Consider the following 15,972-nt stretch of genomic DNA (forward strand, 5'->3'; position numbering starts at 1 on the left):
ATTCTATTTTAAGCTTTGGGGAGATGAAGCTTTAATGGAAATAAATACACAGACTACTTAATGAACATACTGGCAGAAGAATAAACTTCATCACTGTACAAACCCTTACTCAGCACTTAGGATCTTGGAGGAACTAACTGGGAAATGCACAGGAGGCGATGGTACGGTTGCTGCCCCAGTGTCTAACTAAAAGTTTGGAGTTAAGAGTCAATTAAAGAGCTCTGTTGAATCCTTGCTGTCAGAAACCAAGTGCAAAGCTCCTGGCACTTACTGATTTTAAAAATGAACATGAACAGAACTGTTCTCAAAGTTCTTGTGACATAATGGATTAGATAAGTAAACATGTGTTTAGAGTCTGAGTTTTGAATAAATTAGCTTCTCTCCTTCCCCGGGAGCTTACATTTCACAGCTGGAGAGGTAAAGACACTAACATAAATTGACTGGAGATTAACTACAAGTACCACTGCATCAGCCTCATTTTTCCTGAACTTTGCAAAAGAATAACACCTCTGGGAGGGTGGTAAGATGATACAGACACAGTGAGGGACACAATTCAGAGGGTGGGGAATGGGCAACAGAATGAGGAACAGGTAAGAGGCCAGGGCATAGGTGAGAGAGCAAGTACAGGAAAAGGACAGGGTACACGTGAGAGGGTGTGGTGCAGATGCACAGCCACATGGGTAGGGCCAAGCGATTAGGGTTTTAGAGGGCAGACAAGGAGGGTAGCGGGAGGTGTCAGGGAATGTGCCTCCCCTCTTTGAGTGGCTTCCTGTCTTCCTTGCATTCTTTAAAAACATGTTTTGAATTATAAAAATTGTATATACTTATAAAAATGTCAACCATAGCAAATTTCATAAATTCTTTATAAAGCACCTGTCAATCGCTTCTTTCTCTCTCTCAGTCTCACCACCAAACCCTAAGTACTGCTACTGTGCAGTATTACCCTTCTGCCTCTTTATCTCTTCCTGGTCAGATATACATTTTATATTAAATTGCTGCTTTGGGATGGGGGTAGCTCAGGAGATCAGTGTCAGAGCACTTGCTTAGTGTGCGCAAGGCTCTGGGTTCAATCACCAAATCACTGGGGGTTAAAAAAAAAAAGGAAAAGAGAACTGTGTTTATTTTAAAACAATGACTCATCCAAGAATTGTTCTTGTTATTTTATTCAAAATCTATTCTGGTCAACTTTCCACAAATCTAATTCATAAGCTATGTCCTCTTGCATAGCATGGATATAAACCATAATTCATAATTTATTTAATTTGTTCTCCATAAATTTCCTCCAGTTTTTCCCTGTTATAAACAATGGAACATGTCTTCATTAGGCTAACACATGTGCACTGAGTAGCTACACTGCACAGCACCAGGCTGGGCCTTACGGACACAAAGGTCACTGTCCCTGTGCCCAAGAGCTCATAGGCTGCGTGTGAGGCTGTGCAGTGATCACACAGGTAAGTGTAAAGCCAGAGCTGTGACTTAGAGGCACACAGATCTCCAGCGGATTAAAATAGCAAGGTGTGAGTTGCTCAGAGAGGAAGAATTGCCAGAGGGAACCGGGGCAGAATTAATAGCAATCATACAGAAGAAGGAAGAGTCATGGTTCGGTCCTGTAGAAAACAGTCGTGAGTAGTTAGCAGTGAAGGGAGCTGGGAGTGTGCAGGGACTGAGGTGACCAGTGTGGCAGGAGCTCCTAGAAGCTGTGGCAGGCTGCAGGGCTGAGGGCAGGGTCCACATCCTGCTCAGGGGCTTGCCCTTGTCCTACTGCCATTCAAACCCATGGAGCTGGGGGATTCTCAGGACAGAGATCTCAGGACAGAGCTCAGCTATGGGGACAAAGGGAAGGTAGACGTTTTAGAAATATTAAGGAAATAAAATAAATAGCATTTATAGGAATTTGCTAACTGACCAGACTCAGAGGGCTGCAAGGGGGGCAGTGAGAGAACAGATTTCTGGTTTGTGTTGTTTGCACAGGGCTGGTGTTGTCTGGACAAGCAGGAGCAGGAGAAGAATGCTTGGGTGGGGCAGGACACAATGGCCTCCTTCCGCAGATAGAGCTGTTATGACTCTCCTCACTACACATGCTCACTCATGGTGATTTTCTTAATTTTAACATAATCTCAATCCATTTTCCTACTTTAACACTTTTCAAGAATGGGAGATCTTTTAATACTCAAATCATCTCTGCCATAATCAGTTACTAAAAACTGGATGACTTAAAACAACAAAAATTTAATCCCACTGTTCTGGAGGCCAGCATTTCCAAACCAAGGTGTCAACAGGGTCACACCCCTTCAGCACATTTCCAGGATGGCTCCTTCCTTGATTCTTCCAGATTCTTCTTCTGGTGATCCTGGATCTTCCTTGGCTCGAGGCAGTGTGACACCAATCTAACTTTAAATCCAGAATGACCTCACCTCAGGATTCTTAACTTTGTTGTATCTAAAAGGCTCTTTTACCAAAGTGGAACATGGTCTCAGGGCCTGAGGGTTTTGGTGGCACTGTTACACCCACGACGCTGTGTAAGTGCTGGATAAACAAGAGAGTTTGTTTTACATGGTATTGTGTACGGTACAGAGAAGGGAGAGGCTCAAAGCGTCATAAACACAGCTATGTAGTTAAGAATGTGTACCCTAACTAGTGATTCACCTGCTACATAAATCACCTAGGTACTGTTAAATATCTAGATTCCTGGTTTCCAGATTTGCCCTAGACCCAGGAATCAATTTTCCTAGGGAAGTAGAATGGTCCTCCAAATGCTCACCAAGTGCCCCAGCCTGTCACAGTCTCATTCCTAAACCTGCTGCCAGGAATGTGAAACGGGGAAACTACTATACAAAAAGTTAAATGTACACACAGCATTCCATCAGGGACTTGGCTTAGCCCTCGGTCTCCTAAAATGAGTTACTGCGAAGACTTAAGTAAAAAGAGACAAGTGGTATGGTTTTTAGGGAGTCCAGGAATGTCAAAACTCTCCATATTTACTGGGTTTTCACAGAGGTGGGGGTACAGGAAGAGGAGGGCACATCAGAGGCAGAAGCCGCTGAGAATGATCACAGTATTGAGAAACAAAGGCAGTAAATCCCGACACTTAGGAGAACTGTTTCATATCTAAGGTTGGCGGCTTTATAGCTCTGGAACAGGGAACGTCAGCACAGGCCTCCTGTCCTCCGCTGCTTCAGCTATGGTGTTATCTTGACTTCAGAGCACTATGAACATGATCTTTTCCAAAGGGCCAGAGGTCCCTTCATGGTCAGCAATTTAACCCTTACGTAGCCAAGTCTCTGACACCATTTAATCCAGGCACTGTATTTACCTAAGAAAAAAGAAAATATAGATCTACATAAGAATTGTATGCCAGGATTCATAAATAGTAAAAACCTGGAATCAGCCCAGATGTCCACAACAGGTGAGTGGATAGTCAAATTTTAGTATATATTAGTGAGTTATATTCACCAATAAAAAGGAATAAACTGCACAACAACTTGGATAAATCTCAAAATAATTCTACTTATTTAAAGGCAGTGGATTAAAATAAAGAGCACATATTCAATGACCTCACTTATGCAAAACCAAGAAAATGCAAATTGATTTATGGTGACAGAAAACAAATCAGTGATTTGGTGATGAAATGAAAGGCTTGGGAAGGGACTAGAAAGGGACAAGAAGATCTTTGAGTGTGATAGATATATTCACTAACTCAATCACAATGTTTTGTAAGTTTTCATCTATTCCCAAATACATCAAATTGTATACTTTTCAATATATTGTTTGCAGCATATCAGTTACACCTCAATAAAACCATTGTTTGAAATGTATGGGAGCATTTTAAAAATTAAAGTAGGGGCACGGTCAGAGTTTTCCAGATCTGCTAGTTGTGCCAGAATGAAGACGCCAAACATAAGAACAGCAAGGGTATGATTGCATGTACAGTCAGGTAGAAGAGGTGTGCTGGCTCCCCCATTTAATCACTGCATACTCTTCCACTGTGGGAAGATTCTACAATTTGTTTACCTATTCTCCCAATGAAGAACACTTAATATATATCTGTTAGGTATAACAAAAATGCTTTGATGAAAAATTTTGTTTCTCCAAGTCCTGACAGGTGACTGTGTCTAGTGAAACTTACAAACAAAAATGTCAAGCCTTAAGGCTCAAATTCATTAAATTGCTAAATTTTTCCAAGTCACTGCAAAAACTCCGTTCCTTTCAGTATATTATGAAAGCCAGCCCCTTCCTGTGAGCTGGCCAGAGCACGCAAGGGCTGGGAGACAGAAAAGCCAAGGTTCCCCGCCCCCTTCCACACCCCCCCCCATAAGTAACCAGATGATTCGGAGAAACACAGGCTAAAATGATAGCTATTGAAGTAAAACAACAACAACAAAAATCAACTTAATACTCATAGGGTTTAGTGTTTGATCTATTTGGAGGATAAAAATATATAGTATAGCAACTATGGGGGAACCTCCTTCTGAAACAGTAGTTGTTGTTCATCCCCTATTATCTTGCTTTAAAGTCCTGTACCATTTTCATTGTTTTGTTTGATTGTATTATATCTGATGCCATGGGCAGCTATTTCAAAGATAACAACATAAATTATGGCAGCCATTTCTGATTTCCTATTGTCTTGTTTTGAAGTGCCATATTACTTTCATTGTTTTATTTTGGTTTGATTCTGTTCTGTTTTGCTTGATTTTATTACATCTGGTCATGTGGGCAGCTATTTTGAAGATAACAAGAGGCACTGTGTTAGCTACTATTGATTTTCTTTTCTTTTTTTTTAATCGGTACTGGGGATCGAACTCATGACTGCGTGCTTGCTTGGCAGGTGTTTATGCCGCTGAGCTAAATCCCCAACCCTACTATTGATTTTCTATTAACTGGTTTTGAAATCCTGTATTTCACTGTTTTGTTTGAATGGCTTTATTCTATTTTATTTCACTTGGTTTTATTCTCTTTAAAATAAAAAATAAAAAAGAAAGTTACTGTTGTTCTACATCTTCATTAACACTTGACATTGTCAAAAACTTTAAATTTTGATGAGTTTAAAATGGCATCTCACTATGGCCCTAGTTCACATTTTCAAGATTATTATGAGACTGTGCATCTTTTACTTCTGACCATAGAGCTTTTGCCTCTGTGGATTCTGTAGATATCCTTCTAGTAAATCACTTGTCTTATTTCTGATCTGTGTTTCTCTTTATATTTTTTTTATTTGAATCCTTTGTCAGTTCATGCTTTGCTAAATTTTTCTTCTAATGTTTGGCTTATCTTTTCATCTTGTTTTCTGGTGCCTATTGTTACCTGAACTGTTAGTTCCCTGATGCTACTATTACCAATTACTATAAACATAGTGACTTAAAGCAGCAAACATATCATCTGTCAGTTCTGGAGCTCAGAAACTCAAAATGACTTTACTCTCAGAGGTGTGTTCCTGCAGCAGACTCTGAGGTGGGTTTGGAAATCAGTTTCCTGGCCTTTTCTAGCCCCAAGAATCTGCACTGACTTGTGGCCTCTCCTCCAACTTAAAAGTCAGCCACAGAGAATCTTCATATTTGTCACTCGGACACTGCTGCCTCCTTTTAGTAAGGACATTGGATCAGCCCAATTTATTACACACCTTGCTTTCTACTAGGTATCTTCATTATATACCAAGCTTTTGTAAATGTGCAAATTTTCTTCTGGGCTCTCTATTTCTATTCTTTTACTTATTTACTCTCTTGTTTCTTGAACAAGGTCCATGGAAAGCTGTACCAGCATCATCTGTACCTATTAGGACTATTGACACTCCTGCTCTTCTGAATCACAATCTATAGTGGGCAAATTTCCCATCAGATTCATATAGGTGTGACACTTTGAGAAGCCCTAGTTTAACCAGTACCCTTGAAATCTCAGTGACTCCAGCTTTATATTACATATTCTTGTAAGTCGTATTTTCTTCTTGGTTTCTCTTCATGTAGTTTAACTTGTCAAGAATTAGAAACTTTATAATAATTTAAATCAATTTATCAGCTTGTTATGTTTCTTCTCTTGTTTAGATTTTTTTTGTGTTTTTCGATAAGCTCTGGTAACTTTTCCATGGAGATCTTGTACTGTATATCTTTCTTGTGGGTGTCTATAGAACGTTCAGATTTTCTTGCTGTTAAATGGTATGTTCTGCTATCTTTCTAATTGCTGCAGATACACTGGGATACAATATGAATTTGCATATTTATCTGGTAACCTTGTAGAACATTTTTAATTAGTACTAATTGTCCTCCTAGATTCCCTTGGCCATTTCTCTTTTGTAGGCAATAATATTGCCTGTGAATGATAATAGCTTTAGTTCTTCTTTTCTTGTTTCTTAACTTTTATACTTTATATTAATCCACTAGCTAGAATTTCTAGTATAATGATAAATAGTAAAACAATGATGATCTTGATCCTAAGCTTAAAAGAAGAGTTGTAAATTTCTAAATATTAGAAATTTGCAATAGATGTTTGATGGGTGTACCTTATAAGATTTAAGAACTCTATTTTCTGAAAGTTTACTAAGTTTTATAAAATTAGGTGCTTTTTATGTACCTACTGTACATTTAAAAACAATTACTAGGAAACCATAGAAAACAATTATGTTAGAATAGAAAAGTTATAAGGCCTTGTTTTCCCCTATTTTTCTGTTGGTTTGTAGTATATAACATTGCTTCTATGCTTTAAGTACAGTAATTCCTTCTGCAGAGTATCCAATAAGAGTGATATGGGACCCAAATGAAATACATATTTTCTGTCTCTTTGCAGCAGACATAGAAAACAGCTAATTCAGTGCTATCAAAAGTAGAATATCCATAAAAATTCAGACCACTCATATGTTCAAAAATATTTATTGAGCATTAGTTATGTTCTAGACATTTGCTAGAAGAAAGGATTTGCAAACTGAGTAAAAACTAGACTGCTTGTTGAAAGAGTGAGCCTGGTTAGTATTTAAAAGGTCTGCAGCCAGATTAACATTTTACAGTACTTTAAATTGGGTAAATTACTTTCCTGGGTTCTTTGAGCTTCAATTGCCTCATTTATAAAATGATAATATGAAATAATAATAGAATTTCTAATGGGTTTTGCAAAGATTAAGAGGCTACAAGAATTTCAGCTTAATAAGGAAGATATATGTCCTTTCATAGAAAGAAGTCTTGATGTACCTCGGTTGGTTACTTCAGTAATCAATAGACTCAATTACTTTTTATTGCTTGGTTCCAACACTTTCTTATGACTCTTTGATCTCAGACTAGTTCCCCTTCTAGGTGCAAATGATTGCCAAAGCTATTTTGCCATGGCAATAGAAAGTTGATTAGCACAACATTGAAATAAATTAGGACTCTAGCAGCAATAAAGAAAGGAATCTTTTGCATGGTAGGCAACAACAGCGTCTACAGAGGGCTGTTGTAAACTTAATGAAATAGTTCATGTGCAAGCCCTAGAAAGGTGTTTAGTGCATAGTAAACATTCAAATAAATGTTAGCTACAAATATTTCTCATGCATGTCACAATTAACTTTTTTTTTTTGTTTTGTTTTGTTTTTTGTTTTTTTTGAGTCAAGTTCTCACTAGACAGTTCAGGCCAGATTTGAACTCACTCTGTAACCCAGGCTGGTCACTTACCGTGACCCTCCTGCCTCCGTCTCCTGAGGACTGGGATTACAAGCATACACCATCATGCCCAATTATGCTTAACTTTTAAATTTGGGGATTCTTTTTAATGTGTTTTTCTTATTGTGCCCAGTGAGATATTAAGAAGTTGTTTATCAAAGCAGTAAGAGTTCTAGCCTGGGGCACACGGAGAGAGAAGGGTGAGGAGGGGCAGAAGACTCAGATAATAAGGGAGGCTTCTCAGAAAGAGATGGTGTTCAGCAAAACCTTGAAGGTGGAGTTAGCAGGTTCAAAAAAAAAGAGGGAATTTTGTAGAGCATAGGGTTGGAAATCTGCTGGTCTCGAAAGTGCCTTAAGAAGAAAATTGTAGAAGAGAAAACGTGTAGCTGGGAATACGTAGAGGGCAGGGAGATGCTATAGCACTGTACATCTTAGACACATGGATTTTAAGAGCAGGGTTTATTATCTTGCTAGTAAAAAACCAGCAAGGTTATAAAAGAGTGTGCTGGCTGGATAGGGGCTATATAGTTGGAAGAAAAGAATCTAAGTGGCTGGTTTTGAAAGAGAAATATTGCAAGGTCATAATTTCAAGTGCCTATTCGTATACTTGTCACAACTTCAAGTGCCTGAAGGATAGCTGTAGCAGATGTCAGGTGTGCTAACTATTAAGCAAATGGAGAGCAGAAAGGTGGGAGACAGAGACAGAGAGAGAGAGAGAGAGAGAGAGAGAGAGAGAGAGAGAGAGAGAGAGCAAGCAATAGGAAGCCAAATAGGGACTCTTCTATGTGCTGTGGACTAGGCAGGCTGCATCCCCCATAGTGGGACTGGAGCCTGCAGACATGCAAGCAGCAGCCAGAGTCAACTGCTCAGGGCATGAGCAAAAGCACAGGTGTGAGGGCAGGTCACTTTCAGCAAGTCACACCTCATGATTTGTTTAATTTGAGCTGCAAAGATGAGATATGGCATTGGCAAGTTTTAGGTAACAGTCTTTCCCATTGAAACCGAAAAAAAAACAAGCTACATGCAGTACCAGCAGGCAGAAAGGGGAGGGGTTAAAATTTATTTTGAAAGCTGAGGAAACCACTGTCCAGTTGTGAGACTCACTCTCTGGGATCTAAAACCTTCTCTGGAGCCTGGAAACTCCTACAGTGAATTGCCAAAGGGAAGACAAATGAAGACAAGCAACAGTCTATGGGGCAATTTCCTTCATTACCATAAAGCAGCTTGTCTCTGCTTTTAACTACCTGATAAACAGAACGGTGTGTGGAAACTGGTTTACAACAAGAACCTACAAATGCCAACTCTACCTTAAATGGCCCTTTTCAGCAAGCCCAAACAGGATTTGGTACACCCCCTTCAGGCCCTGTGACTGTGGATTCCTGGACAACTTATGTGAACCCAGGCTCCTTCCAAAACTTCCCTAGCCTTTGACAGCGCCAAACTCAGGTTCAGTTTGCTGTGACCATTGAAGGGCACTCCTTCTGAACTCACTCCAAAAGGAGGTAGCCTGCCAAGACAGAATGTTCCAACGCTGCCACACCCAAAGGTAAGACAGCCAATATATTTGAGAGAAGCAGCAATCAAGCGTGGGAAGGTAAGTTTGCACTCCCTGGGTTGGTTGGCTGAAAGTCAAGGAAGTGAAAATATCCTCCTGCCCTCTCATGAGCTCTCTTCCACTGTGCCTCAGCTAACCCTCTGTCCCAACTTCTGTCCCTGTAGTCTCGATCTTCTGAACATAAGACCAGAGTGGAACAGAAAGATAAGGAGAACATGAGGAGCCATATTGCCCCATGTAGCTGACCCATCTCCTGCCAGGCTTTCTGCCATCTCATCTTGGTAAGCACCACACTTCCTCTAGAAGCCCACTCGGGACATACTGTTTCTCCTTGGGCCTCTGCCCCTGACTGTGCTGGTGATCACTGTGAAAGCTGGGTGAGGTGCTCCTCCAGGCCAGAGCATCCTGAGTTTACACTGAACACCATCACTCTGTAGGAAACACTGATTATCTGGCTCCTCCACCATGACCTTTTCACCGGAAAGGACTGAGGCTCATGTTTGTATTCAGCTACCTAACATATGTGTGCACACAGTGGGCTCTCGTGAAGTACTTATTAGAATGAACTGAGCAGGAACAGATTCCAGCAAATCTGGCTCAGGTAGTCATCGTTGCCTCCAGGTCCACAGCGTGGCTACTCTGTTCCCTTCATGCTGAGATTGGGACAGACTGGTGACAGCTGCTGAAGAACAATGGAAAAAGAAATTCTCTCAGTAGCTGAATTCTGATTGCCAAAACCAGGGCAAAGCTCAGTACACTTCTTCTGGGGTGCTTCCCATTTGGACCCACCAGTCTACCCTGAAGGAAGGGGTGCTTCACTAATTGATTCCAGAGCTCCAAATACTCTTCAGCTGCAAGGGCTTTTCTGGGGATGCTTCATTTATTTATTTACTTATTTATTTACTTGAACTCCTGCAGCAAATTACAAGGAATGATCAAAAAATACAATGAATATCTGTCTCTATTTTTAAAAAATGTATTACGGGAAAAGACAGAGTACTATTAATTCCCCTGAAAATACCCCCCTTGCTTCAAACACACTTACCCATCATCCGTGCTACATTCGGAAGCAGCTCTGGGAGTCTTCTTTCATGAGCATCTTTAGTTGCAACTCAGCCAAGACTGATTCCCTAGAGAAAGGAGTCAGCTTGAAGGAAAAGTGGGGCAACTCTTCTGAGAACACATAATGTTTATCCTGTCACAGCAATAAAAGACACTTACATGAAGGGGACTAGATGCAAAGAAAAAGTGACCTTGAATTCCAGAAAGTAAAACAAAATCTCTGGAGTTTAAGGATCCCAACTGTCTCCCAAGCAGGCGCCCCGTCCTGAGAGGCAGAGGCCGAGGTTCCTCTTGCAGCCTCTCAGCAGTAGCTGTGTGCTTCTCATGGTTGCTAATGTGTCCCCCTGGGTGATAATGGCCCACTCCTCCTGCCTTTCTCTCAGGCTGTCTCCTCCCTTTCTTTGTTCATCACTCTCCTCTCTTTTTCTTCTTTATATTTACAAATCTCAAATTTTCGCATGCACATGCGTACACACACACACACACACACACACACACACACACACACACACACGGATTCCCAGCAACTGTCGGCACAACCACTCATCTCTTTACCGCACCCTCACCATCCCACAGTTTCTGCCATCCAGATCATTCCCCTCACCCACATTATTCTGGGCCCTACCTTTTACACATAAATTGTTTTATATTTAGGTAAATTTCTGTCCAAGTCAATTTATATTTATTTTAGGTCTAGACTAAGGGCAAGGGCTCAAAGGTGAATAAGATTTTAGAGATCGTTCGGGGAGACATAAACAAGCACAGTAGTGCACCAAGTCAGTGAGAAATGTAAAGATGTTCACAGATCCCGGGAGCCCAAGTAGTCCTCGCCTGGGAGTTAAGGGAGGCTCCTGGGAGAAGCTGAAGCCAGAAGAAAGGGAAAGGACCAGCACCAAAGAGGCAGCATCACCAAGGTCCATAGAGAGGAGAACAGATGGCATGGTTTCTGAGAGGAGGCACTAAGGAGCTCTAGAATTGTGCTGTGAGATGTGATGAATCAGTATGATGAAGAACTAGGAGAAGGTTCTGGCAGGCAGTTGGGTCAATGGAGCTTGGACTACTCTGTACCAGACAAGAAACACAGGCTGTCAAGTAGAGAAGGTTTATGATACTTTCAGGTAATTGAGTGAACGTGGTCTCACTGTAGGCAGGAAGTCTTGCTAGGAGGAGTTGATGGTATGCAAAAATGGTGAGCCAGGGAGCAGGTCGGGGTGATGATGCAGTGGCGATGATGGTGGAGATTAGAGCCATAGATGGTATTAAAAAATTTATCAGTACTTGATGGCTCATCAGAGTGTGGGCTAAGCAAGACAGTTTCAAATGATTGGGAGGTATTTGGCTCAAATTACTGATGGCAGAGGGGAATATCTTTAATAGAAATTAAGGTGTGGGTAAAAGAGGAAAGATAATGGGTTTAGTCCTAGACATTGTAGTGACTTGACCAGCACCCCTTCCCCCCAAAAAAACATTCATTCCCCTCCTAATTCTAAGAACCAATAAATGTTACATTATTTGGAAAAAAAGAGCTTTACAGGATCATGAGATTAAGGATCATGAGATAAAGACACCATCCTGAATTATCTGGCTAAGTCCTAAATCAATAACAATTGTCCTTTTATGAGACACTTGGAAAGAGATATGAGCCACACAGGGGAGAAGGCATGTGAAGACAGAGAGACAGATGGGACTCACATGGCCACAAGCCTGGAAGCCAAGCATTGTTGACAGCCATCAGAAGATTGAAGACAAAGAAAGGATTTCATGGGAGCTTCCTGGAGGAGCATGGCCCTGCCGACCCCTCAATTTCAGACTTCTGGCTTCCATAACAGGGACAGAATAAATTCCTGTTATTTTACATCATTCTTGTCATAGTAATTTGTTACAGGGATACAGGAAGCATACACAGATCTCTAGTTAGAGGCCATGTTAGTGTATACATACAGCAGATAGATAAATGGTTCCAAAACTTGGAGCTGGAGGAATGAAAATATAGAATATTGGAGCTCTCAATGACATTAAAAGCCATGTGGTAGGGAAGATCGCCCAGAAACAATGAACAGAGAGACAAGGACCAAGCACAGAACTCTGGACATGCTGTGTTTGATGGGCATATTGGACAGAAGGCTTAGAAGGAGGCAGAGAAAAAATGGTCAGAGAGGCTTGAGGGTGGGGAAGCCATAAAAGTACCAAATAACAAAGGAGAGCAGAGTGCTAAGCATTGCGTGAAAATTCACTTTTACAACTTTAGGGGGAGTTTGAATGTGAGTTACCAGGTGATTCTGCTACTTATGAGACTTGGATTATGTAAGTCAAAGAAGGTAGCAATATATAACAGATAAGACAGATGGAGATAGAGAAGGTAGACAAGTGCACAATGAAGAGCTTGATTGAGACGAGGATGTTATCAAGTTCTTGTCAGGAGTAAAACCTATTGGACAGAATGCCAACCCTGAGATTCAATGTTGAAAATTGTCTGTAATGGATGATATTCTACAAGATATTTTGAAATATACTAATAACAAAATTCAAGAAAGTTTTCTATATGTATCAACAGTAATACTACAAAATAAGTTTATAATGGTGCCTCACTATCTGAACTAAATAGTCTTCACAGCAAGACTTTATTATTCTGATCATCAGGATCTAAAGGATTTACAAAGTGAGAAGTGAGGCTTTGAGATTTTTAGAACAATAATGACACTCAAGAGATTTGATTTCCTTTAAAACTGCCTACATTTTGATGACAAAAAGACCCACCAAAAATTTTAAAATACAACAATTTGGTGGGTAGTGCCCGTTTTTTGAAAGATTTGTTTTGAGCTGTCAAGCAGTTTACACACCATTGGAATACATAACAATGCATGAACAATGTGCACCATTTAGTGGTTGTTGAAGCTTTGGCAAAACATGCCAAGTAAACCTTCCAAATATGATATGAAAATATATGCCCTGGTAGATGTGAAAACACTGTACACACCAAATTTAGAAATTTATCCTGGAACCCAGCCACCAGGTCTTTCTTTGTGCAGTAATAAACTATATGATGTTGTGAGCAGTCTTATTGCCTCTATTTTAAAAAGTAACCCAAATGTCACATTTGATATTGATTCACTAGTAACGTATGGATGGATGCAACATCTTCTTAAAGGGCATCAACTGACCATCACAGGAACTATTTTCAAGAAGGAAGCTGAGATTCTTGGGGGAAAAAATGTTGCAGGTTCATAGTAAAGAAATGTATACTATAATCTTTGAATTTTAGAAAGACATAACATTGGCCTCCTATATGGTGAAGAAAAACAAAGTAGTGTTGGGTTCTGTCACCATGACACCACGATGCTAAGAGTGATGGTGAGACCGGGGTGGTGAAGCACACCTGTAACGCAGCACTCAGGAGGTTCCTGAGGCAGGAAGATCCTGTGAGTGCAAGGTCAGCCTGTGCTACACAGTGAGTTCCAGGCAAGCCTGCACTAGGTATCAAGACCATGTTTCAAAACAAAACCGCCCACAAAAGAGATTGATAATAAATCCTTGACACAAATACAGCCAGAAATGGTCACATTTTACAACTAAGTGAAAGGTGGAGTACATGTTATTGATGAGTTATGCAGTAACCATGATGTCACTTGAAACATAAAGTGTTGGCCAATGGTTGTGTTTTACCCCATCCTAAACATGTCAAGCATAAATAGTTTCACAGTTTACAAAGAAAATAAGAAGCGCAAACTATCACAGAGAAATTTTCTTAGAGGATCGGGACTGGAACTGATAAATGATCAATTACAATAGAGGAAGAATAGTGTGTATCTGCCCAAAGAGCTCCTCAAAAGAATTCTGGCATTGGACCAACACAAGCACAATGCCAGGGGGCAGGCAGGTGAAACTTCACAAGAACCTCCTGAGAAAAAGATCAGCAAGATGTCAAGGATGTCCTACCAAAAGATACAGGGAAACAAAACACGTGCTATCGGTGTAAGCGATACTCGTGTACGGAACATGGTGTTCTCATGTGTAAAACCTGTCTTCAGGGTGGCAGTGGAAGCAAAGATTATTTTTTGTGGTAGAATTTTATTTGTATTTTCATTGTAGCTCACATAAGAATTTATTTCTGCTTTTTTATATTTAGTAAGCAAACATTTGATGTAGAAAATTTTGAGATTTATTCTAAACAGTATATATTTGATATGTTACTGGTATTTCATTTAATTGATTTATTGATATCTCATTTTCCTGCTAAGTGCACCTTGTATAATATAATAGGAAGCTCCTGACAAAAGGGGAAGACAAGAGAGGTGACAGATATGATCTGCCAAACAGGAAAAGAAAGCTAAGCCCATGCATGTCAGCATAGGCAAGTGTATTGGAACATACCGCTGACATGTGTGAAGACTGCCTAAGATGTGAGAACTGAAGCACAGATTATTCTACGGTAGAGTTTTGTGCTTTCGTTGTAGTTCACATGGAGATTTATTTCTGCTGTTATTTTTTAGAACTTGTAAACAGTTGGTATTGACAATTTTGATGCTTAGCCCAGCTTGATCACACCCACCTGTAATCCTAGCATTCGGGAGGCTGAGGCAGGAGGATTGTTGTAAGTTCAAGATCATCCTGGGTTACAAAGTGAACTCAAGACCAGCTTGAACTGCACTATCTTTTAAAGATAAGAAAGGAAGGAAGGAAGGAAGGAAGGAAGGAAGAAAGAAAGAAAGAAAGAAAGAAAGAAAGAAAGAAAGAAAGAAAGAAAGAAAAAATATTCATGCTTATTCTGTACACTCATTATATTTCATTATATATTTAAAATGTACTATTTTATTTTGCTGATATTTTATTTTTCTGTTAAGTGCACATTGTTTAATATATTTTTATTTTTATTACTTACTAGAAATGAAATATTTATATTTTGTTATTTTTATTTTAACTCATAAAGTTTAATAATTCATCCATAAAAATATTCCTAAAAAAGATAAACATGGGGGTTACACATCTCCATAACACACCTTGCCTAAAAATTTGCTGTGTTGCTTGCAGGATCATTTACCTAGCAGCTCAGAAACAAGTAGCCTTGTAGCTGAAGGAGAGAGTCCCCCTACCCTTCTGCCTGGGCACTGCCCTCCACAAATCTCGGCAGCCTTCTGGGGTAGCTGAGAGTGCTTCTTTCTGCTCCTGCCAGATAAAGCTCTGAGTGGTTAAATTGTTTGCTGGCATCATACGCTGCTAAGTGACACAGCTGCAAATGTAACGGGATTTTCTCATTACTCTTTTCTCTTTCAGCGTCACAATGTTGTCTGGGGCTTTTGAATAACGCCAGGCAAAACCCAAACAGCAAACCAGTATTGATGGGGTGGGGTGGGATCGACACAAGTCCAGTGCCAATGGACTGTTTGTACCTCTGAGTGAATCTGGCTGTCTTTCATGCCTCAGGCAGAATCCTCTGGGCTCACAGCCTTTCTTCTCAGAATGCAGCCGGCCCTCATCCCTGGGGACTACAGTGTGACTCATGCATCAGGAGGGGGCCTTTCTGGCTGTGGGAAAACAACACAAACGGAGACAGTAAGACTTTCAGAAATCAGCCCCCGCTGCTCTCCAACAGCACCCTTCCCATGGGCCATGGCAGTGGTGGATCCAGCCACCAATATCCCGGGGCTGGAACACAAGGAAAAAGGAGGAGACCCTGCTTCTCAGGAAGGGCTGGATGGGAAGTGGGTGTAAGTGCTGAGCATTAAAGGCTTCTTTAGT

The 15,972-nt window shown here is 40.5% G+C and overlaps 2 long non-coding RNA genes across 3 annotated transcripts in view; one reads left to right on the top strand and one right to left on the bottom strand.

Moving 5' to 3' along the window:
* Positions 1-1,379: 1,379 nt before the first annotated feature.
* LOC106025473 (uncharacterized) lies at positions 1,380-12,096 on the top strand. Of its 2 annotated transcripts, none has more exons than XR_010049735.1 (4): positions 1,380-1,451; positions 8,980-9,165; positions 9,339-9,455; positions 11,859-12,096. It is a non-coding gene; the product is annotated as an uncharacterized LOC106025473 (long non-coding RNA). The 2 variants fall into 2 exon arrangements; XR_010049734.1 differs by having other exon boundaries at positions 1,383-1,451; positions 8,946-9,165.
* The window catches only part of LOC134477647 (uncharacterized), a 125,710-nt gene continuing 112,676 nt past the window's right edge, over positions 2,939-15,972 (bottom strand). Inside the window, exons 3-4 of the long non-coding RNA XR_010049737.1 lie at positions 10,220-10,304; positions 2,939-3,313 (exon numbers count right to left, since the gene is read on the bottom strand). This is a non-coding gene — a long non-coding RNA (uncharacterized LOC134477647). The remainder of the gene's footprint in view (positions 3,314-10,219; positions 10,305-15,972) is intronic.

The sequence above is a fragment of the Cavia porcellus genome, unplaced genomic scaffold (assembly GCF_034190915.1).
Source record: "Cavia porcellus strain 051 isolate PalLab524CR breed Dunkin Hartley unplaced genomic scaffold, mCavPor4.1 scaffold_1, whole genome shotgun sequence".
NCBI lineage: Eukaryota > Metazoa > Chordata > Mammalia > Rodentia > Caviidae > Cavia > Cavia porcellus.